Source organism: Nycticebus coucang, chromosome X (assembly GCF_027406575.1).
Source record: "Nycticebus coucang isolate mNycCou1 chromosome X, mNycCou1.pri, whole genome shotgun sequence".
NCBI lineage: Eukaryota > Metazoa > Chordata > Mammalia > Primates > Lorisidae > Nycticebus > Nycticebus coucang.
The window spans coordinates 27,825,297-27,848,805 of NC_069804.1; the positions used below are offsets into that span (position 1 = coordinate 27,825,297).

At 35.1% G+C, this 23,509-nt stretch overlaps 1 non-coding gene across 1 annotated transcript; it reads left to right on the forward strand.

Moving 5' to 3' along the window:
- Positions 1-311: 311 nt before the first annotated feature.
- Positions 312-418, forward strand: LOC128578659 (U6 spliceosomal RNA). Its single transcript, XR_008377798.1, has one exon. It is a non-coding gene; the product is annotated as a U6 spliceosomal RNA (small nuclear RNA).
- The last annotated feature ends 23,091 nt before the right edge of the window (positions 419-23,509 follow it).

The following is a 23,509-nucleotide window of genomic DNA, read 5'->3' on the forward strand; positions in this document are numbered from 1 at the left end:
TCACATCCTTGATGTTCTTAAATAACCTTAAAATCATTTCTTCTTATTCTCCAATCATGTAAATTCAAGTTAAGAGAAACTAAATAGCTCATCAGAGGTCACATGAGTAATAAATGCCTGCACAGATATTTGACCCCTACGATTGGCTTTTTTATTTTTATTTTATTTTTATTTATTTATTTATTTATTTATTTGCAGTTTTTGGCCAGGCCTGGGTTTGAACCCACCACCTTCGGCATATGGGGCCGGCGCCCCACCCCTTTTACCCACATGCACCCCCCAAGCTTGGCTTTTTTAAAAAAGCTGTTCCTGTGCTCGCTTTGGCAGCACATATACTAAAATTGGAATGATACAGAGAAGATTAGCATGGCCCCTGGGCAAGGATGATACGCAAATTCCTGAAGTCTTCCATATTTTTAAATATATATAAAAAAATCTGTTCCTTTTCCACTATATCAGTTGTTATCAAAGTGTGGTCTCTGGACCAGCAGTATCAGCATCACCTCAGAACTTGTTAGAAGTTCTACAGTTAGAATGTACAATTCCTATACATTATTACGGACCTAATAAACTAGATACTGTTAGAGTTGGACCCAGATATCTATATTTTTAACAAGCCTTTCAGATGTTTCTGGTGCACACTGAAGTTTAAGAATCTCTGTCCTATTCTGTATTGCTTTTTCTAGTGGAAATAAATGGATAAAGCCTTTGATCCAGCTTTAGATATTTTGTACTATTAGAAATTGTAAGTCCTACGACCCCAAAGATAGCCTTCAACTTTAAATCGTATCTCTGTTAATTTTTTTCAAGGTTTTATTAACTTTTTTATTCTGAAATTGGTAAGCAAGTGTCTTCCCTGAACATCATCCTGTGACTCTCTATCATTCCCACACCTTTTGCTTAATGCTTATTTATTCTTTCTTTCAGTGATGAACTCTTTTATTCAGCAACTTTTACTTGAAAGCCTTTCATTCGTCAAATACTGTGGTAGGCAAGTTAATGGCCCCCACAAAAGATGCCCATGTCATAATTTCCAGAAATGTTGAATATGTGTTACATGGCAAAGGGAAATTAAGGTAGCTAATAAACTGACACAAAAATAGGGAGATTATCCTGTATTAGTCACACGAGTCCAATGTAATCACAAGCGTTCTTCAAAGCGAAAGAAAAATATCTGAGTACGGAGGAGAGAACTAAAGAGATGGCAGTGTGAAAAGGACCCAATTGCTTGGTCTGATGGTGAAAGAAGGGGCCATGAGCCATAGAATACAGGTTGCCTCTGCAAGTTGGAAAAGGCAAAGAACAGATCCTCCCCTAGAGTCTCCAAGGAGAATGAAGCCCTATTAATATTTATACCTTGATGTTAGTCTGGGGAGACCTGTATTAGACTTCTGATCTCCAGAACTGTAAAATAACACATTTATGGTGTCCAAAGACATTGAATTTGTGTTAATTTGTCACAGCTGCAAGAGGAAACTACCACAGGTATTCTCAGGGTCACTGGAGATGCAGCAGTAAGCAAGTGCAGCCATAGTCCTCAAGGGAGAAACTTGCCTTCTAGTAAGGGAGATAAACCAAATAATTACCAATGGTATAGTAAATGTTATCCTAAGGAGCACTTGTCTGGATGAATTAAAATTAAAAGCCATACCTAAAAGTTGAATAAGTAGTAGAAGCTAAACATGCAAAAAAAGGGTAAAGGAAGTGGATTTGTGGAGCTACAAGTGCAAAGGACTAAAATAAACAGATTCTGTGTTTTTAAAAACATCAAATGATGTTTAATAACTCAGAGTCCCTAAATTAGATGTGTAGAGGACAAATCTGTTGTAATTCTTTTTTTTTTTTTTGAAACAGAGTCTCACTATGTCACCCTTGGTAGAGTTTTGTGATGTTACAGCTCATAGCAACCTCAAACTCTTGGGCCTAAGCAATTCTCTTCCCTCAGCCTCCCATGTAGCTGGGACTACAGGCACCTGCCATAATGTCCGGCTATTTTTTGGTTGCAGTTGTCATTGTTGTTTAGCAGGCCCAGTTTGGGCTCAAACAGCAAGACTCTGTGTATGTGGCCAGCGCCCTACTCACTGAGCTACAGGCATTGAGCCCTGTTGTAATTCTTTTTTTTTTTTGTAGAGACAGAGTCTCACTTTATGGTCCTCAGTAGAGTGCTGTGGCCTCACACAGCTCACAGCAACCTCCAACTCCAGGGCTTAAGCGATTCTCTTGCCTCAGCCTCCCGAGTAGCTGGGACTACAGGCGCCCGCCACAACGCCCTGTTGTAATTCTTAAGAGGAGAGGCAAGTGAGCTTGCCACCACATAGCACAGTGGTTATGGTACCAGCCACATACACCAAGGCTGGAGGGTTCGAACCTGGCCTGAGCCTGCTAAACAACAATGACAACTGTGACCAAAAAACTAGCCTGTTGTGGCAGGTGCCTGTAGTCACAGCTACTCAGGAGGCTGAGGCAAGAGAATCTCTTAAACCCAAGAGTTTGAGGTTGCTGTGGGCTGTGATGCCACAGCACTCTATCAAGCAAGGGCTACATAGTGAAACTCTGTCTCAAAAAAAAAAAAAAAAAAAGGCAAGTGATTACAGAAATTTATAGTTTAGATTTCTACAACATTAACTCAATTATCCAAGTGGTAATTTGTTCATGGCCCCAGTGTTTCATCCCCAGTTCTCTCTTACCTTCATCATTTATTTATTTGCTATCATCTATTTGCTATTTGATATTATCTTTGGGGAAGACTATTTAAGAGGAAGAAAGTGAAACAAAAAAATCCCATCTTTCACTATAACTGGTCAGAATAATTATAGATACTCACTGAGGAAAGGCAAAATTTAATGAAAACTGAAATCCACCAGTTATTCATCCTCTTTAAAGTTAGCACAAATAAAAGACAAAATAGATTTTAAATAAAATATCAATTTGATTCTAGCTACAGCAATTCTAATGCATAAAAATATTCTGATAGTTCAGATAAATATGTAAAAAAATTAAATCCCACCAAATATTAACCAATAGAATAAGAACAATAAGTATAACATTTTTATAGGCATTTTTTAGTTGGGACTTTAAAGGGGGATAACTATTCAAAATGAATTCTTTTATGAAAGAAAGAAAGAAAAGCAGGATGAAAGAAAAGAATTGGAGAAACAGAGAGAAAGAAAGAGAGAAATAGAGAAAGAAAGAAAGAAAGAAAGAAAAACAAAGACAAAGAAAGAAAGAGTAACAGGAGGATATGGTGTGGTCCATCAGGGTGCTATAGCCACACCAGCAACTTTAGGATTTTGGGCTTCTGGCCTGGATGGGTCCTTAGAAATCTGGAGAGCCTTAGCATTATGGGAAAAAGCAAGACTGCCAATTATAGAATGAGAAAGAGGATAGCTTGAGCTCACAAGTTTGTGAGCAGCCTGAGCTAAAGCAAAACCCCATCTCTACTTAAAATAGAAAAACTGAGGCAAGAGGATCACTTGAGCCCAAGAGTTGGAGGTATGATACCTCCAACAGGTATCATACCTCCACTATGATACCACAACACTCTAACCAGGGCAACAGCTTGAGACTTTGTCTCAAAAAAAAAAATTTTTTTTTAAAGAAAAAAATAAATAAAAATATGGTTATGTAAGATTAAATGAAAAAGGGATATCTTAGCTGTTACATGAGAAATGCATTTGGGAAAGATGAGAAACATAGAAACATCTCTTCCAAGAGTGAAAAAACGAGAGAAATGAAGAAAGAGAGAATAAAGTGGGCTGAAATAACATAACAAAAAAGGAGGAGCTCTTGCTATTGAAGAAGTAAAAATGTAGATTAAGAATACAGCCAACCAAAAAGAAAAACAAGAAAAAGAAAAAAAACCCTAACATAAAAAAGAGAAGGGGAAAAAAAACTTAAAAAATTGGGAAAGGGAACAAAAATAATAGAGAAAAATATATATATATAAATGTATAATTAAATATATGTTGTAACTTATTGCCTGGCCACAAGGTGGTGCTCTGGTGTTATGAGAAAGAGAACACATGCTCCCACCCCTTTAGTTGTCAAGGAGATCAGGTCCTGTCTTCCTGACTTAGTTGTCCTCAGTCGGTGCCTGGTCGTTGTCAGGATTCAGTCCCCTCCGGGTTGGGATTTTTTAAACTCTCACCTAAATCCTTAGGAGGTACGTCTCACAGTTCCCTCTGTTAACAATTCCCCAGGGGTGTGGGAGTTGCTCAGATCACCCCAAGAGTGGATACCCAAGTTCATCTGTACCAAAGCCACCCCTGTACTAGGACCCTGTGTACCTTTTCTCCTGCAGGACCTTACCACAATGGTTACCCAAGTCTCAGCTTAGACCTTTCCAAAATGGCTACCCAGGTAGGAGCACGACCTTTTCACAATGGTGGCCCAGCTATCAGCCACGACCTTCCCAAAATGGCAGCCTAGCTAGCAGCCAAAATCATGGGAGATTCACCCCACCAGGTATTCAAGTCAGGCCACTGGACATCACGCCCACCCACTCATCTAAGCCCTCCAAGGCAGTTCCAATGTGCAGTCCAGTCGAAAATCAAAAACCTTCAGAACAGCCCCTTCCAGTCTCCAGTCCTCTGTGTGAGGGCTGGCCTGCCGGTCCAGCCCATTCCCACACACTTGCCTTCTGTGCTGGCTTTCCTTAGCTCCTGGCCTACTTGCTGGTTCCTGTAGTGCACCACTGCCTCAGTGAGCCCCCAGAGTGACAAGTCCAGGTAGGATACCCACCGTCCCCCCCATCCCCCCAGAGAAATTTGGGGGTTTTATTTCTCCGGCCTTGCAGGGACATGCTAGTGGGAGATGTTTCTAGTTCCCCATCTTGTTCCACCCCTAGAAGAGTTTTTAAAAAATTATTTCATAAATAATAATTTTTCTCTCCCCAAGGCAAAGATGCTTCACTCTAATCTCTTTTCAGTTGCTTGCCTATCTTCACCTTTATTTTTCAAGTCATTCATCAGTGCTGATACAATTTACCAGTATTTTATTAAGTGGTCCAGATCAAATGCAATATTTTATTGTATATTTTATCTATGAAATATTTGTTCTATGAAAAATATTTTATATCACAAGACTCACTTTTTGTCTGGGTTTAATTTCCATTACATGTTCTAATTAATTCAAACATTTCTGCCTTTTTCCTTTTCTTTTTTTAATAAAAGGAACATAGAAAACTAAAATCCACATGGGTGGAATTAGAAACATTAAGGATAAAGATGTGTTTGCTTTACATGTTCAACAATTAAAAATTTAAAGAAATGGTATCATGCAACATCTGCCGTAGAAGGAGAGAGGCTTCATATTTGATATGATCTTTCTTGATGTTTCGCTATACTATATAATATAATTTGAACTTTCTGGGCCTTATTAATAATGCAGAAACCTCATATTTGTATATAAGCTTCCATTTAGTGAACTCAAATATTCTTCATAACACTTTCTCTACTTGGATGGCTTAGTTATTTATTTTCTTCCTAATGCTATGAGTGACAAAATGAAGCACAAATGCTCAGGATATTTGACATGAATTCATAAGTATAAGAAATGGTTGAATGAAAACTATGATTCATCCCTTAGGTTCCAAATTAATTATCATTTGAGCTTTAATTCTTCACAAGGTGAACAGTAATCATTTATTCTGTGGGGTGTGAAACTTCCTCTTGTATCCAGAATTGGATTTACCTTTCTGTCTAAAAAAAATTAAAAATACAAAATATGTATTAAAAAATGCTTTACAGGCACTATATATCAGATATTACAAGACAGTGATTCCCTAAGAAAGGAAAAGAAATGATTGACATATGTTTATGATTGCCTCAGCTTACTGTCTAAAGCAGTGATTTTGAATAGGTGTTCAACAGCACACTGGTGTGCTGTGAAAGGATCTTAGGTGTGCCATTAAAATTTTCAAAGATCGTGAATAAAATTATTTTCAAAAGAATTCAAAGCAGAGTAAGTGTGCATATCAAAATTGAAGCCTTTTAAAATTGATTATATGCATGCATCATTATTATAATAAATAAATGTTTTATTGTTATAATAAATAAACACAAGCTTATTTTTAAAGTGGGTGGGGGCATAGCCTTGAAAAATAAGGTTTCATGACACATCCATAGATAGCAGGATTTGACAAGGATTTGCCAATGAACACTGATATATGTAGAAATCATCTGAAGTGAATGATGCCAAATGACTCAGCAATCCCTTGTTGTGTCTGAAGTATTAAGGAGGTGTAGTCATATAGTTTTGTCTAGATTTGAAACATGAAAATGAACATGTCATATAGTTTTGTCTAGATTTGAAATAGTGAAGACACAATTGCCTTGCAAATCCTAGTTTTGAAAAATTCCCAAGTGTGTTTAATTAATACATATGTTTCTTTTTTAAAAGTATGGATTGTTTACTTATTTTTATTATTTTTGATTTGGCATTTTTTATTTTTGTTACATAAAATTCAATTAAAATGGACAAATTTTTAGTATAGAAACGAAAATTAGAAGATAATGCTAGTGCATCAAATATTGATTCATCCAGTACATAGGCAACTAAATTAAAAACAATTAGTCATCTTTTAATAAAGATTACTTATCATTCAATTTCATATATAGTAAAGGAAATCCACCACATCCCATATGTGCATTTTGTGGCAAAGCATTAGCGAATATAGCTGTTTTCTAGCAAATTAAAGAGACATTTACAATCCAGACAGTCCTACTTTATCCAAAGAACCTGTAGAATGTTTCAAATGACTTGTACTTAGTAATACTAAATAAGTAAAAATAGGGACCAAAGAGGCAATGATATCAGATAAAGCCCAAGAAGTGAGTTAGGCAGTTGCAGAAATCATAGGAAAATGAAATCTCATGCAATTTCAGAATACCTTTTTTTCTACTGGCCTGCTGTGCAATTGTAAAAACAATGTTTGGAAAAGAATATGAAATGGAAATTTTAAAAATTCCACTTTCAGATAATGTAATTTCTCAGCATGTTAAGGATTTATCTGAAAACATAGAATTTCAAGTATTATCTCACTTCAAAGAAGTAAACATGCTTGGAATTCAGTTGGATGAATCTACTGATCTCAGTGGTAAACCCCAACTTTTATCATTCAGTAGATTTGTATATAAAGAAGAAATCATAGAACAATTTTTATTTTGTTGACAACTCCCAATAAGAGCAAAAGGCCAAGATATGTTGTATTTGATTGAGAATTACTTTAATTATAATAACTTGTCTTGAGATTCCTGCATAAATATTTGTCTGGATGGAGCCCCATCTATGTCGGGAGGTGTAAAAGGATTTGTTACACTTGGATTAAAAAAAAATCCAAGAATTATTTTACACACTGTTTTCTACACAAAGAAGTGCTAGTATCAAAATCATTTGTGCCTGAATTACAAAAGGTCCTAGATTATACTATGAAAATTATTAATTATATAAAAGGCATAGTTTTAATGTCCTCTTATTGTGAAGAGTAAGTTCTTGCTCTAATGGGAATGAATTAGTTCCCGTGAGAGTGAGTTGTTAAAAAGAATCTGGCTTTCTTGATTTCTCTACCCTGCTTCTTCTCCTGCCATGTATTATTGCATGCATCTAGCCCCTTTCAACTGTTAAGTATGAGTAGAATCAGCATAAGGTCCTCACTAGATGCAGTTGCCCAGTCATGAACTTCCCAACCTGTATAACTGTGAACTAAATAAACTTCTTTTCTTTATAAATTACCCAGCTGCAGGTGTAGTTTTATAGCAACACAAAATGGACTAAAAAATTTACCCAAAAGAATTAGAAAAAACAGTGCAGTGGTTTATGCCTGTAATCTCAGCACTTTGGGTGACTGAAGTAGGAAGACTGCTAGAGTCTAGGAGTTCAAGACCAGCCTGGACAATGCAGCAAGACCCTGTCTCTACCAAAAACAAAATCTTAAGTATTATCTGGGTATGATGTGCACACCTGTAGTCTGAGCCACTTAGGAGAGCAGGAGGATTGCTTGAGCTTGGGAATTGAAGGTTGCAGTGAGCTGTGATCTTACCACTGTATGCCAACTGGATGGCAGAGTGAGAACTGATTTCATAAATAAATAAATAAATAAATAAAAGGAATTAAAGGAGTTTTTTTTATAATGATAAAACATTTAATTCACCAAGAAGAATTTAACATTTTTATGTGCTTCTTTTTTTTTTCTTTTTCTTTTTTTGTTTGTTTTTTTTTTATTAAATCATAGCTGTGTACATTAAATTATCATGGGGCATCATTCACAACCTAAGAATAGGGGGAAGGGGAAAGGGAGGGGAGGGAAGGGGGAGGTGGGTAGAGGGAAGGGGATTGGTGGGATTACACCAGGAATTAAAGGAATTAGAGAAGACAATCACTATAGTTCCCAGAGGGCCAGGAATAATTTGTTTCTACCAAAGTGGAAACTCTTGAAAATTTGAAAATCAAAAGGTATAGGAGTACACAGGATAGCATTGCTACATTGCTACCACAATGGAGAAAAACTAGCCATAGATTAAAGCTACTCTAGTCTTACAGAGCACAGTATAAAAGCAAAAATTGAAAGGATAAGTATGTATCACATTAACTTAACTGAAACCCACAAGACAGTCGAAGAATATCCAGGGACTAACAAGACAATATTTACAATTTTGGCATCCAATAAAGAAATCATCAGGCTTGCAAAGAAAGAGGAAATGATAGCCTATAATAACAAGAAATATAGATCAATAAGAACAAATAAAAGAATTTCATAAATGCTTCAACTGTACATGGGTACTTTAAAACAGTTGTTATAACTTTATTGTATACATGAAACAAGGTAGAGCATATTGAGTAGAATACAAACTTGTAAAAATGAAAAATACAGTGTCTGAGATTAAAAAAGAAAGTATGTTTGGTATCATAAACTGAAGATTAACCACTGCAGAAAAAAAAAAAAAAAGAAAAGAGTACTGAACTTGAGGACCTACCAATAAGAACTGTCTGAAATAAAACAGAGAAAAAGACTGGAAAATATTGAACAGGCTGTCAGTGGTGAGACACCAGTTTGTCTAATATAAATGTAACTGGAGGGCTGGGCATGGTGGCTCACACATGTAATTCTAACACTCTGGGAGACCAAGGCAAGTGGATTGCCTGAGCTCATGAGTTCGAGACCAGCCTGAGCCAGAGCGAGATCTTCTCTCTGAAAGTAGCTAGACATTGTGGCTGGCGCCTGTAGTCCCAGCTCCTTTGGAGGCTGAGACAAGGGGATCACTTGAGCCCAAGAGTTTGAGGTTGCTGTAAGCTATGACACCACGGCACTCTACCCAGGGGAACAAAGTAAGACTCTGTCTCAAAATAAAAAAATACATAACTAAACAAACAAACAAATAAATAAATGTAACTGGCTGGAGTCATCAAAAGCAAGGAAAGGTGAGGTAAACAGAAAAAAAAAAAAAATTGAAGAAATAATGCCTAAAGATTTTCCTCTAGCTAGAGGACTTAGTGTTCCCAACACTGAAAGACAGAAGCTGATTGACTTGTGGAATTGACTTGGCAGGCTATACGGTTTGATGTTTCACTGAACAACAGGGTAGTGTGTTGAGAAGAATAATGGTCTGGGAGTTGGGAGACAGTTCTTGGTTCAGGCAGTAGCAGATACCAGAACTCTGGTAAATCACTCAGCATCTCGTGGCTAAATTTCCTTATCTACGCACACAGGAAAATAATTCCTGCCCTGCCTATCTTACAGGACTATTGTGGAAACTAAATTATATAAAACATGAGTATTTTGTAATAGCAATAGAACAAGGAGAAGAAATGGTCAATAACTAGAGTGTGAAAAATTACTTATAAATTATTCCAAATAATTTTTAACCTTTTTGTCCTTAATATTTCATAAATTGGAGATGTATTTTTAATTTTATTATTTATTTTTGTTTTAATTATTTTTTTGTAATTTTATCATCTTATTATCGTGTAATTTTTAATTATTAAAACTACCCTTTGAGTTATATAAGGAAAATGTTCCTAGTTTTCTAAGAGGGAAACTAATAAAATGGTGTCCCAGTTCGAAACATGATTTATAACGTAGTCATCAACTTATCTTCTGTGTAAAAAGATCTTTCCTAACAATCTAAGATTCCCAGGAAATGGAATACTTTTTCTTCTAAAGTAATGAGTTACACTTCTGTGGATATTAGAGAAAGGATTATGCCTGCATGGAAAAGAAAGAGATAAATAAGTATTAACTGAGCTCAGACTGCAAATAGGGTCCATGAAACAAAAACAAAACCCTAGAGTCTAGTGATTTTCCTTCATAAGGCGATTTAACCATGAAGTAAAAACAAAGCAAGACTTGAGGAAACTATGGGATGCAGAGGAGAGAGCGGCTTTGTATGAACTGGATTTGTCTATGGGCTGGGAAATAACAATCTATTACACCATACTCTAGATGTGATCTGTGAACAGTGTGTCCCCCAAGGGACAGTGGCAGGGAACATGCTGGTGTCCAGTTTAAACAGACAAAGTAAGCAGCCCCTTCTCTGGAACATTAACTAAGCCACATGAAATTCTGGTTAGATTCACTACAGGCAGACTTAGAGTCAATATAAACACACACACACACACAAAACTTTGATATTTTGCCAAGGTAATAATGATTCCTATTTCAACACATTTGAAATATTAAATTGTGTATATTTTCAATGTCAATATGTAGCTATAATTAATAATAAAAATTAAATTCCTACATTTGTGTATAATCCAAACAATGAAACAGACCTGAGGTTACCTGTAAAGTACTTGTGTTCATTGAAGAAGAAAATCTTTCAACAATTATACTTTGGAAGAAAGCAAACATTCCCTACAGAGGGATATATCCCACTATTGTCTTCGATTTTAAATAACACTTTAAAATTTATAGATTGTTATTAAAAGTACTGTTTTCTACCAAGTTTTTTTTAAAGAATGTTAATGAGAAAGATAGTAATGTGTTAGTGATATTAATAAAGATACTAATAAAAGGTAATAACAATATATTAAACTGCTGCTAATGTTTTATAAGAACCCTATGAGGTGAGTACTATTATTACCTCCATTTCCAAATAGGAGCAAATTACTTGTCCAAGGACACAAAAGCGGATAACCCTGGCTTTTAACAAAGTCATTCATCATCAGGTCACAGTGTAGGTGAGAGCTATATGACAGGAACCACAGTAAGGAATTTGCTTGCTTTGTTCCAGTTAATCCTCCATAGCTACCTTAATTCAGTCCTAGGATGATCCTCTTTGTAGATGTACAAACCAAGGTTACTGTGATCCAGGATCTCCCAGCTAAGATATTACAGATCTGGGATTCTCCCTAAGCGATCCGACTCTGTAACCAGGTAATTCCTGCACTCTGCTGCTTTTGCCAAATAAAACAGGTACTTAAAATGACTTGTACACAGAAATACTATGATGAACTTATTCTTTATCACAAAGTAGAAACATAAATCCTTCCAATTCTTCAAACCTCATTTTATTTTCCATTTTTTTATTAATATTAAATCATAGCTGTGTACATTAATGCGATTATGGGGCACCATACTCTGGTTTTATAAACAGTCTGACACATTTTCATCACACTGGTTAAAATAGCCTTCCTGGCATTTTCTTAGTTATTTTCCATTTGTATTGAGTTACTTTCCTAGGAACATGGTACATTAAGAATTTTAAGAACATCCATTCACTGGAGCATCATGTGGGGTTATTTGGACCTACATTCTCTCAATGTGCCACTATACTTTCAGATGGGAAACTGTGCTGTGAAATGTAGCCTCACAGTAAAAACTTAATATTTAGGGCGGCGCCTGTGGCTCAGCGGGTAGGGCGCTGGTCCCACATGCCGGAGGTGGCGGGTTGAAACCCAGCCCTGGCCAAATTAAAAAAAAAAAAAAAAACAACTTAATATTTAAAGGGGGAAAACTCCAACTATTTAAAGAACTGAAAGGCAAGTAAGCTACAGGAACACATTTGCACAATATCATGGACCCTTATTTTACTTTTTAACCAATAGGGACAGTCATTTACTAACATTTTCTGAAAACCCCAAACAATATTTTCTCTGATTATTATCCAGTAATTTCTTCTTCTAGAATATGTATTCTCCAAAATCACTTCTGTGGTATACTGTCAAAAATGTATAACCTGAAACTAACTGTGAGGAAACATCAGACTAAGTCAAATTATGTAAAATAATTTCCCAGTATGCTTCCAAATTGTCACAGTCATGAAAGACAAAGAGAGGCTGAGAAACTCTTCTAGATTAAAGAAGACTAAAGAAACATAACTAAATGCACCGTGTTGATCCAGGATTGAATCATGGGCCAGGAAGATTTTTTTCCCCTTTGGCTGAAAAAGGATATTTGTGTGTATGTGTGTGTTTAATTATTAAATAATAGCTGTGTACATTAATGTGATCATGGGGCACCATACACTGGTTTTATAGACCGTTTGACACATTTTCATCACACTGGTTAACATAGCCTTCCTGGCATTTTCTTAGTTATTGTGTTAAGACATTTATATTCTACATTTATTAAGCTTCACATGCACCTTTGTAAGATGTACCACAGGTATAATCCCACCAATCACCCTCCCCCCGCCCATCCTCCTCCCTCCCTCTCCCCCTTCCCCCTATTCTTAGGTTATAACTGGGTTATAGCTTTCATGTGAAAGCCATAAATTAGTTTCACAGTAGGGCTGAGTACATTGGATATTTTTTCTTCCATTCTTGAGATACTTTACTAAGAAGAATATGTTCCAGCTCCATCCATGTAAACATGAAAGAGGTAAAGTCTTCATCTTTCTTTAAGGCTGCATAATATCCCATGGTGTACATATACCACAATTTATTAATCTATTTGTGAATTGATGGGAACTTGGGCTTTTTCCATGACTTAGCAATTATGAATAGGGCTGCAATAAACATTCTGGTACAAATACCTTTGTTATAATGTGATTTTTGGTCATCTGGGTATACACCTAGTAGAGGAATTATAGGATCGAATGGCAGATCTATTTTTAGATCTCTAAGTGTTCTCCAAACATCTTTCCAAAAGGAATGTATTAATTTTCATTCCCACCAGCTGTGTAGAAGTGTTCCCTTTTCTCCACATCCATGCCAACATCTCTGGTCTTGGGATTTTGTGATATGAGCTAATCTTACTTGAGTTAGATGATATCTCAAAGTAGTTTTGATTTGAGTTTCTCTGATGATTAAAGATGATGAACATTTTTTCATATGTCTGTAGGCCGTGTGCCTGTCTTCTTCAGAGAAGTTTCTCTTCAAGTCCCTTGCCCAGCCTGCAATGGGATCATTTGTTCTTTCTTTGCTTATACGTTTGAGTTCTCTGTGGATTCTGGTTATTAAACCTTTGTCGGAGACATAACCTGCAAATATATTCTCCCATTCTGAGGGCTGTCTGCTTGCTTTACTTACTGTGTTCTTGGCTGTGCAGAAGTTTTTTAGTTTGACCAGGTCCCAGTAGTATATTTTTGAAGCTACTTCAATTGCCCGGGGGTCCTCCCCATAAAATACTCACCCAGACTGATTTCTTCAAGAGTTTTCCCTGCACTCTCTTCTAGTATTTTTATAGTTTCATGTCTTAAGTTTAAATCTTTAATCCAGTGAGAGTCTATCTTAGTTAATGGTGAAAGGTGTGGGTCCAGTTTCAGTCTTTATAGGTTGCCAGCCAGTTCACCCAGCACCATTTGTTAAATAGGGAATCATTTCCCCACAGAGTGTTTTTAATTGGCTTGTCAAAGATCAAATAACTGTAAGTAGCTGGGTTCATCTCTTGGTTCTCTATTCTGTTCCAGACATCTACTTCTCTGTGTTTGTGCCAATACCATGCTGTTTTGATCACTATCGATTTATAGTATAGTCTGAGGTCTGGTAGCGTGATTCCCCCTGCTTTGCTTTTATTTCTGAGTAATGTCTTGGCCATTCGAGGTTTGTTCTGATTCCATATAAAATGAAGTATTATTTTTTCAAGCTCTTTAAAGTATAACAGTAGAGCTTTAATAGGGATTGCATTAAAATTGTATATTGCTTTGGGTAGTATGGACATTTTAACAATGTTGATTCTTCCCAGCCATGAGCATGGTATGTTTTTCCATTTGTTAACATTTTCAGCTATTTCTTTTCTTAGAGTTTCATAGTTCTCTTTATAGAGGTCTTTCACGTCCTTTGTTAGATAAACTCCCAAATATTTCATCTTCTTTGGCACTACTGTGAATGGAATAGAGTCCATAACTGTTTTTTTCAGCTTGACTATTGTTGGTATATATAAAGGCTACCGATTTATGAATGTTGATTTTGTAACTGAGACACTGCTGTATTCCTTGATCACTTCTAAGAGTTTTGTAGTAGAATCCCTGGTGTTTTCCAGATATACAATCATATCATCTGCGAAGAGTGAAAGTTTGATCTCTTCTGGATACACTTGATTGCCTTTTCTTCCCTAATTGCAGTGGCTAAAACTTCCATTACAATGTTAAAGAGCAGTGGAGACAATGGGCAGCCTTGTCTGGTTCCTGATCTGAGTGGAAATGATTTCAATTTAACTCCATTCAATACGATGTTGGCTGTGGGTTTGCTGTAGATGGCCTCTATCAGTTTAAGAAATGTCCCTTCTATACCAATTTTCTTAAGTGTTCTGATCATGAAGGGATGCTGGATATTATCAAAAGCTTTTTCTGCATCAATTGAGAGAATCATATTGTCTTTGTTTTTTAATTTGTTTATGTGCTGAATTATACTTATAGATTTACGTATATTGAACCAGCCTTGAGACCTTGGGATAAAACCAACTTGGTCAAGATGTATAATTTGTTTGTTGTGTTGCTGGATTCTGTTTGTTAGGATTGGCAATCCAGAATTTGATTTCTGACATTTTGGCCAGCTGTTTGTGAATGGGATCTTCAGTTACATCTGCCATATCTTTCCTTGGTGGAGTCGATCTATTCTGGTTATTCATGTTACCAGAGTTTTTCTGCTAATTCTGCCCCATGATTGTTTTACAGTGTTTGATTTTTCCCCTGGAGCTTTGTTGAGGACCCGTACAAGTGCTATGGCCTGAGAAACTGAGGACCTGTTTGGTGTGGTGGTTGTGTCTTGTTTTCAGCTGGTCTCTGTTTGACCCTAGTGAAACAGTTACTCTGAGTTAACTTCTTGAGTTATAATTATACCATAGTGATGTAAGAGAATGTCTTTGTTTTAAGGAAATCATTCAAGGTAATGGAGCATTGCTCTTCTACCTCTAAATTATTCCTGAAAAATTGTCTGTGTACACACACACACACACACAGAAGTATGTGTATTTTAATCTACTCTTCTTCATAAGGCCAATTTTACTTTCCTTTACACCCTATTAAATTGTGTGTGGATGGATTTATCAGAAGCCAAGAGTCAATTTGTTTATTTTGAAGCATTGAACATACATTAGCATTTTAAAAGATGTAAATACAATATTGGTAATGGTATTTCCTATACTTGTTTTAGTAAATCTGGCTTTGGGTGATTACTTCTCTATAAGGCACATCTGTAACATTTATGTGTCAAAATCCTGTTACATCTAGAAGGTGACTTGGTTTTTCCAAATGACAATATGAGAAAAATGGAGTCTGATGTTTAATAAAAAATTAGCCCCCCTGCTATCATCCCTGTCAACTCCAACCCTTTAGTGGATCATTTCATAGCCAACCCTGAGAATGCATTGAAGCCAAGGAGAAACTGAACTCTAATCCCTGGATGACTCAGACTCAGTCAATGTATTAATCTGAGTACAATGTACTAATCTTGATATGCCTTCTACTTAATTGTGAATCTCAAATTCTTGGAAACCTATGACTATTACCTTAAAGTAACCTGTTAACACATTGTTTCCAGGAACCTAGAAGCCTTAAATTAGAAGAGGCACATTGTGCTCCTAATACTCCATAGCCTTGTCAAGTTTTAATAAATAAAACATTTAAAATTCCCACCTTTTACTACTCTATTAACTTCCCAGATGCTGAATTAAGCCCTATGCTATGACAGTTTCTGAGGGTAACTTTTGGAAAGAAATATAGAAATATTTGGCCAAATTAATCATTATTTAATCATATCATAAAAGGAGAGTATTAGTAAATAAGGAGCTTGTTTTTTCTTATATGTTCTAAAAATAAATAGATATTTATTGATTCTCCCTTTGGAATAAAACTCTTTTTGTTAAAGTGATCCTCAGATATGCTGACCATGAATCTGATCCTACATATAATTTGAGTGAGCATAGATAAAAGAGAATTTTTAAAACTTCCAAGCCTATCTTCAATAGAAAACATTTCATTTTATAATATGAATACAAAACCTTGAACTGTCCTTACTTTGCAAAATAGACATCTTAACACAGAAGGTGTTAAGAGATTGAGTTATTTTAACTCTTGTTTGATAAGGACCACCAAAGAGAGACAAAAGCAAACAATAAAAATTCAAAAGAAAAGTCCCATAGAAACATCTCAATACATAGTAATTTCTTATTTTAGTATGAAACTTTACTCCTTTGAAAAGGTGATACAAATATTTTCTATAACAGAGGTCAGAAGTAAGTATCAACCCCAGGACTACTCTAACCTTAATTCCAGCACACCCTTCTTTCTGCCCATCGTGGTTCCTAAGCATCTTACATTTGTACACTTTAATTCCTATTAAATTTTGTTTATTTTATCTTGTTCTATAATTCCTTCAGTAATTTCAACTTCCCAAATTCCTTCTAATACAATAACACCACCTTCTCACTGACTACTCTCTCAAAAAAGGTAAAATGAATGAAATGTTCTCTGATGAGCATCCATGACACTTTTACATGTATATTTATATGGAATAAAAATATTCCATGTAGGGACCATGGAATATTTCACATGGCTTTTATTAATATTGGACAAGTGTGATGGCCACTTTTATATGTCAATTTGACTAGGCCATGATACCCTTATATTCAATCAAATATTATTCTAGATGTTTCTGTGAAAGTATTTTTATATGACATTAGCATTTTAAACCAGTAAACTTTAAGTAAAGTAGATTACTGTCAATAATGTGGATAGGCCTCATCCAGTGAGTTGAAGACCTTAATAGAAAAAAAATTGACCTCCCCGGAAAAGAGGGAATCCAGCCAGCAAACTCTTTTTGGACTTGAAATGCAGTATCAAGTATCAACTCTTCTGTAAGTCTTCAGCTCATTGGCCTTCTCTCCCTCTCTCTCTCTCTCTCTCTATATATATATATATATATACACACACACATATATATATGGGATATATATATATATGTGGATATATATATGGGTGTGTGTATATATATACGTATATATGTGTGTGTGTCTCTGTGTGTGTGTATACATCCTAGTGGTCTATTCTCTAGAGATATCTGACTGATTTTGATGCTTCGTATTTTTCTATATTTGCATTTTTCCTTAATTAAGATTTCCCTTGAATTTAGATAGAAAAGAGATTCAAAGGATCTCAAATATGACCCTGCTTTTGTTAAGTTGGATGCACATACACTAAAATGCTAATGATTATTATCTTAGTGTGACTTTTATACTTTTTTCTTTGCATTTATCTCTATTTTCCAATTATTTTGTAAAGAACATTACTATGTTAAACAGAAGGGATAAAAGCCACTTTCTCTGACAATAGCTTCAAATATCCCTTTAAGTTAATTAGTATCTTCATTTATCCCCAGGGCTACTTCTACCCTGGTTCAGAAGGCAGATGAATAAATTCTTGAGGTCAACCATTTTGGAAGGTCAATAAAAAGTGAAAAAAATCTATGGTGAACTGAAGAACGCATACCACATCTATAAATGGTAGTGTTTATGGGTGGGCCCAATGAGGATGCATTTAAAAACTTTTTTAAGTTATGTCATAATTTTCATTGATTAAAATGTAACCATTTAAAAATGATGACAACAAAGTAAATAAATAAATAAATAAATAACCACTATGCTTTGCAAACAAACCACTGATGAGTCCTATTGATGACCTCAGGCTGATACCCTTTAGAAAAACTAACTTCTCAGAAAGAAATTATACCCCATTAAGGATGCCATCTTTTAAAGTGGTGCTGCACGCTTCTGCAAAGTTTTTTAGTAGAGTATGAATTTTGTATTTTCAGAGGCAGAATTAGAGAAATGCAAATATCCACTGATGAATGACAATTTACTTTGCTTAATGTAGGTTGGTTCTATAATAATCTTCACCTGTTTTTCTTCAGTCAATTCAAAAGATCTCCCAAACTCAAAAAACACACACATACATACATATATTTATGAGCAAGCAACTTAAGTTCCAAGGAGATCTCTTGCCTACATAATTGTTTAGATCTGTGATTTTTTAAGGGGATTGGCACCACTCACCCCAGAGCAGCATTTTAGGTTGTGAGAGGGATGGGAGTGGAGAGCTAATAGGATGAAGTGGGCAGAGGTCTAGAAATGCTTTATCTTGTCCCCAGTGTAAAGAAATATCCTTCCATTTGATGACTTCCAAACATTTTCAGTGAATTTTCATGAATTTGCAATGCCTGTTTATAATTATCTGTGAGGATGACTTTGTTTCACTTTATGTAGAAACACAAAGCATGTTTGTAAACTTTTAATATAACCTGAATTTTCTAGAAACGCAACTTCCATGGACATTGAGAAAAGTTGTGCTCAACTCTCTTTACTAATGTTACCCTCTTTACTAATGACTTAAGACAGCTTAAATTACTCTTTACATTGACCTTGAGAACTTTTCAGAAATTTTATTTGGAAGTCAGACTCAGCTCTATGCTTATTTAAGTAAGTCATCTTCAATGAAACATGAAACTTCAGAAGGAAAACCAGAGGAGAAGTCAATCGAGGAAGGTGCCACCCCACCCACCCACCCCGGCCAGCCAGATGAGCCAAATTAATTCTGAATGAATCAATAGGTTGAGGCAATTTCATGTGCCAGAAACACCCTTTCCACAATGTCATCTGAACACATCTAAGCTGTTCAAGTCAGCAGTAGGCATTCTCCTCTTTGTGTCTTTAAGGACTCTCTGAAGCCTAATTAGAATGCAGAAAAAGAACAAAACAACAAGTAAATAAATGAAAAAATTCTCTCTCCAACCCTTGGTTTCTCATCGCTGTCACCCTCGCTCAATAATTTTAAAGCACAATTGCAGCTCTCATTACCATTTCATGTTACACCTACCTCATTGCTATTAATATTTTCATTACTCATTTATACACAAAAGCTCTACCCTACTTCCCCTCTTTAAATGTATCCTCTCATATTTCTAATAAAATCTCACATTGTGTCACTTTTCTGCAGCCTACAAAGTCAAAACTTCTGAATCTGACATTATTGACAGGCTAGACTCAGTGAGTTAACATGACATCCTGAAACAGCTTTATTTAATTCACATTCCTTTTTCTTTTATAGGTTGATTGAAATGTAAGTCACATGACATGTAATTCATCTGTATACAATTCAACCCAAAGAGTGACCTAATACCCATGAGCAGTCAATCCCAATGTAGCCTTTCCACTCTAGCTGTAATCAATATTAATCTTTCTGACTATAAATTAGCCTAACGTGGATATTTCATATGAATGGAACCATATAATATGTGGTCGTTTGTGAATGAATTACTTTACTTAGCATAATGTTTTTAAGATTCATCCAGGTTGTAACATGTATTGGTGTATCCTTTCTTTTTATAGGCAAGCAGTGCTCTACTGTATGTGTATACCACACTTTGTTTACCCATTCAATAGTTGATAGACATTTGACTTGTTTTAACTTTGGGATCGTATGAAGAATGCTATTATAAACATTCCTGTACAAGTTGTGTGTGAACATATGTTTTTATTTCTTTTGGATATGTGCCTAGAGGATATTGCTGAGTCATATAGTAACTCAATGTTCAACCTTTTGAGACATTGCCAAAATGTTTTCAAAAGTAGTTGCATTATTTTACATTGTCACCAGGAAGGCAAAATTTCTTCATATGCATGCCAAATATTGTTATTGTCTGTTTTTTTTAATAATAGCTATCCTATTAGTTGTAAATTGGCATCTCATTGTGGTTTTGATTTGTATTTTCTTAATGGCTAAAGATGTTAAGCATCATTTCATGTGCTTGTTGACCATTTGTGTACCTTATTTGGAGAAGCATGTATTCAAATTCTTTTCTTGTGTTTAATTAATTATTATTTTAATTGAGTCATAAGAGTTATTTATATATTCCAGATACCGGTTCCTTACTAGATATATGATTTACAAGTATTTTCTACCTCCGTGAGTTTCTTTGCTTCCTTGATGATGTCCTTTGAAGCAAAAACATTTTTAATTTTGATGTACTCCAATATATTTTTTTATTTTGCCACTTGTGCTTTCGGTGTCATATCTGAGAAGCTACTCTGTAACCTAACTACAATTTGTTGAAAACATTGTTCTTTCCTCTGTTGAATTATCATAGCATCTTTGTTGGCAATCAATTGACCATAAATGTAAGGTTATATTTCTGGACTTTTAATTCTGTTTACTTATATGTTTATCCTTATATACAAAACATTTATAGGCATACACTTTGGTTATTGTAGCTTTTTATTAAGTTTTAAAATCAAGAAATGTGAGTATTTGTTCTTCTCTTTCAAAGTACTTTGGCTATATAGGTACCCATATATTTTCATATAAATTTTAGGCACAGCTTGCTTATTTCTACAATAATTTATTCACAATTTTATGGGGATTACACTGAATCTGTTGATCAATTTGGAAAATATTGGTATCTAAAAATATTGTCTTTTGGTCTGTGAATATAAGATGTTTATCTACAAATAATAGATCATTTTTAGTTATTTTTAATAATTTATAGTTTCAGTATGTACAAATTTTGCACTTCATGTTTAAAACTTATCTCTAAGTATGCTATTATTGATGCACTTGTGAACAAATTTCTTTTCATTTCATGTCTGGAATGTTCATTGCTAATATATAGAAATACGATTGATTTTTGTGTAGTACTCTTTTATCTTAAAACTTTGCTGAACTTGTTATTTAGTTCTAGTAGTTTTTTCATGGATTTTTTAGACTTTTATATATATATATATATAAGATCATGTCACCTCCATACAGGGATAGTTTTACTCTTTCATTTTCAATGTCGATATCTATTATGTCTTCTTCCTACCTAATTGTTCACACCATTGCCCTTTAAATGTGCTAAACAAGACGTTGTTTCCTTACCTGGATTTTATTCTGTGTAGGTCTATATTTTTTAGTCACTTCCAGGAATTGACAAACTCTGTCATTCTTACATTTAAATAGAATTATTTCTAAATATTTTCAATGCCTTTTGGATGTAATGTTCTTGTATTCATGCTGCATATTTCTCTCAAATATTCTCTTGGTAAAAGACAGTTTAGGACTAGTAGAACTTATAGTCTGCTTTCAATCCACAGACAGACTTATATAATTTATTCTAAAAATGGTCCTACCCCATTCAAAGTAGAAAAGATGTAACAACAAATACTGCATCCCTTAAAAATGTGCTAATCATAGTATTTCATCAGCCAATCTTTGCCCTATGAACCAAAATTTATGTTTTCCATTTTGACTAATATATATATTTTTAAGGAATCATAGTAGTGGCCACTAAGTTCCACATGCTTTGTTCATCACATAAGATGATTATAGATAATGATTAAGAGGAATCATTGGCTATTTACAGTACACTGGGCAATTTATCCTTTGGATTACAATTTTATCTCTAGTAAAATAGTGATACGATAGTGCTCTTGAAAGACTGTGATAAAGAATAAGTAATAAAATGCATTCGAAGTTCTCAGCATGGAATTTGGCACATAGTAAATGTATTATACACATTCGATAATAATAATACTTGTAGTATTACTATTTTTCTTACTAAATAACTTAATCTCCAAAACAAGCTTTCTGATTGCCAGGTTAAATCAGTAATAATCTAATAACAAAACAAGTATTTCATGGAGGAGGGCACAACGAGATTGTAGAGTAGGACTCTCCAGTGATTTCCCTCCAGAAGAAACATCAGTTTGAACAATTTTCTTTCTCTTAAAGGCATGAAAGTACCTTCCCAAGAGCTAAGGAAACCAGATAAGAGACTACAGTGCCTGGATATAGAATAATAATAAGACAAGGTACATTGAAAAGGGCAGGAAGAACAGTTTTACAACTATTTTAGTAGAGATAATTTAATACAAGGAAATAAGCATGGGAGAAACTGCCAACAGGGCAAGGTGAAAAATTTCAGGAAATAAAACAACAGGAAGATCCTACCAAGTCTAGGGGAATATAAACAGAAAAAAAATTTTTTAGTTGCTCTCAGGAGGGAGAGTCACTAAGAGATAGCTTAGAACCTTGGAATAAGTGGTAGCTGAGAGGCTGGCTATCCAAGCAAGAATTAGAGACCTGGAGGAGAAGGCTATTACAGAGGTGAGGCCCAGGTAGAGCTGGAACCAGAAAAATGAAACTGCCCATCAGGAGCTTCAGCAACAGAAGACAAGGAGACTGTACTAGAATTGCCACTCTAAGCAAAGAAAGAGGGGGAGAAATCCTGGTTTCTCCCCTCCTCCTGTCCTGCAATGTCCTATTAGTGCTATACATTGGCAAGGTTGCCTAGGAAATGTATGCAGGTGTCAGATCCATGAGAAACAGAACAAAGAAGGGCGCAGATGGATCTGAGCGCACACATGCAGATGTCTGGCACAGAGGCTTAGTAATTTTGTCTGATGTCATTGCAGAGTAAGAATTCAGCTTGTGAAAGCTCTCTTTCTATCATAATATACAACCTCTTCAGAATCCTTAAAAAACATAATGCGGGAGGGTGCCTATAATCAACCCCAAACCAATTATTTAGTTAGTAGTTGATTTAGTAATTTAGGTAGTACTCTACTTTCTTTTTAGTGCAGGCTCAGATTGGTTTACTAGTGTTAAAATCATACAACTAATCTGATTATTTTTGCTGTTGCTTAAAAGAGCCAATTGTAGCTACAATAATAGACAGGCAGACAGACAAACAGAAAGAGAGAGCTACCTCAATATAATGAGTTGAATTACTCATTCTACCCGGTTTATGGTATATTTTCTCATGCAAGAACCCAAGTCTGTCTTAACTAATTTATTGATAACTTAAATAATCCCCCTTTTTATCTACACTCTATTCTCTTGTTTCTCACGTTGACTCACGTAACCACTTATATGGCATCTTTCTTTATACAGGCATAACTAGGAGATACTATGAGTTCAGTTCCAGATGACCACAAAAAGCAAATATTGTAATAAAGCAAGTCTTATAAATTTTGTGGTTTCCCAGTGCATAAAAATTATGTTTACCCTCTACTATCGTATATTAAGTGTGAAGAAGCATTATTATATCTAAATAATGGAAATCCAGTAATTAAAAATACTTTCCTTCTAAAAAGTGCTAA